Below are 2,500 nucleotides of genomic sequence, written 5' to 3'. Positions count from 1 at the left end.
AGGGCCATCGTGACGGATGTGCCACAATCCATGCCAGGCAGGGCGTGTGTGTGTGTGTGTGTGTGTGTGTGTGTGTGTGTGTGTGTGTGTGTGTGTGTGTGTGTGTGTGTGTGTGTGTGTGTGTGTGTTTTGGGTGCAAAAGCGCTGTGAAATTGTCCTGCTGTGATTGTGCATTGTGCTGCTAAGTGTTTGTCTTGTAATGCAATTAAACGTGCATGTAAGCCACCCCCGCGTTACCCCCCAAACTATTGTGTGCCGCATTTAATAATTTTATACACACTCCTTTGTGACATTGCCATTTAACCTGGGGTGGAATAGAATAATTTACGAGGAGCATTAAAAAAAAAGAATAACTTTTCAGCATGTTTGCGATAGAGAACATAAGCCGGTTCCTCACCGAGTGAGAGAGGAGAGAGAGAAAAGAAAAAGATGACAATCACAACATTAATATCCTTCTCACTCACATAAGCTCCAGCTAAAAATGTCTACCGTTGAGCACTTTGCTGAAGGATAGCTCCCAGATAAAGACGAGAAAGAGAGAGATTATTGCCTCTCTTTTCATTTCCCTCCCCCTGGCAATGGAGGGTATGGTAATGTGGGTTTTTGAATATTTGCGAGCGTAAACTTAAGAAATGAGAGCTGATCGGGAGTGACAGCAACAGAGGCAGCAGAGATCTTCAGCATGACAGGCAGTGTCACAAACCCCGGTGACGCTGTCACCGTGACAAACTTTTCAAAAGGAACAATGTATACACACTCACACGTACACACACACACACACACACACACACACTGGTATTGAAGTGAGCTTCTGCGGGTCTATTCGGTGGTTTCCCTGTCAGTTGAAATAAAATTGGAGCACAGGTTAATTATGCACGGCACACTTAAACCTATAAACCTTTCAGCACATGTCAATCTACATATGTGGAAATCAAAGCCTCATGCATAGGTAACTGCAGTACTGGGACGAAGACGCCCGAAACGCCAGATTGGTTTATTCAAATGAATAAACCATAACAAAAATACTGGAGACAGAGACAGCCAGACAGGCAAAACAGAGAGACAGACGGGCAGATAGGTGGGCAACCGGAGAGATAGACAGACAGGCAGACATACAAATCGAATGTTGGATAGGACTGTAATTGAGGTTAAAGGGACAAAATTCTGTATTTTCCTCAAACCAAGTGTTGTTCTCGGCTTCCCCCAGCGTTCGTGACTTGAACCTCGGCGAAGCAGGTGCGTGTTTGGCAACCTCAGAGGCGTGTTATTGCGAGTGTTTCTCTGTCTTAGTACGGCGGCCATACTTTTATTAGAACAGTATCTGGATGGAGGCGTTCGGGAGAAGCCTTGAGGATCGTTACCTCCAAGAAGAACCAGCTGGGCCATTGTTTGGGCCCTGCCAGCTGTGTCTATTTTCAAAAGCCATTTCCTTTTGTTCATCTACACCTCCCTATTAAAAGAACAGAGGGTGGAAGAAGAAAGAGTTATGTTTCACTATTTCATGAACTCTTCCTCTCAATGATCACCTCATGTCCACACTTCGGTGTGCGTGTGTGTGTGTGTGTGTGTGTGTGTTTGCGTGTGAATGAGTGTGTCACAAAATGTGCGTGCTTGTGTGGTGGTGTGTGCGCGAATCCGTCCACGTGTGTGGGTGTGTGTGTGTTTGTGTATGTGTGTGCTTGTCCATCTGTGTGTGTGTGTGTGTGTGTGTGTGCGTTGCTATGAAGAGGAAGGCAAGGTCTGTAATCACCTAATCCAAACATACACTCAGGGAATCTCATTACCCGACCTAACAGTTCCATTTGAACCTTATCTGCCTTCAATCAGCCGCCGCTCATTTGCAGCGAGGAACAGAAACTTGATGCCTTTTGTGTGGAAGTCTCTGGCGTCTCGGGGCCGCTATCAGCAGTCTCCTGTTTGTCTTGTCCATCACCTTTTCTACCCACGCCGCCAGGCTCACATCGGCCTTGGACGACACAGAGGGAAGGGGGAGGTGGAGGGAGGGGGGGGGGGGGGGGGAGGAGGAGGATGGAGAGGAGGAGGCCGAGGGAAGTGGAGGAGGAGGAGGAGGGCAGAGGAGGAGAAGGGAAGAGGAGGAGAAGGGAAGAGGCCGAGGGAAGTGGAGAAGACGAGAGGAGGAGGAGGAGGGAGGAGGAGGGAAGAGGAGGAGGAGGGGAGGAGGGGGAGGAGGTGAGGAGGGAGGAGGGGGAGGAGGGGAGGAGGTGGGGAGGAGGAGCGAGGATGACTACCTGGCCGGCCGGTGACACATCAGCAACCGGCCTCCGGAGCAGAGAGAGGGAGAGTGAGACAGGGGGAGGGGTGTGTGTGACGTTAGCTGACTTTATTTGAGGTCGAAGTGGAAGAGCGCCATGGGGAAACTCCTGCTGCACCTCCTTTGGCTGCACCTCCCCTCCTCCCCCCTTCCACCCTGACTCTGGTTCTTCCCCTGGCCTCTCCCCCCCCCACTCCCCCCCCACACTCCACTCCCACCCGCAGCCTC

Source organism: Gadus macrocephalus, chromosome 5 (assembly GCF_031168955.1).
Source record: "Gadus macrocephalus chromosome 5, ASM3116895v1".
Classification (NCBI taxonomy): domain Eukaryota; kingdom Metazoa; phylum Chordata; class Actinopteri; order Gadiformes; family Gadidae; genus Gadus; species Gadus macrocephalus.
The sequence above is the reverse complement of the archived record's forward strand: the minus strand, read 5'-3'. Positions refer to the sequence as shown.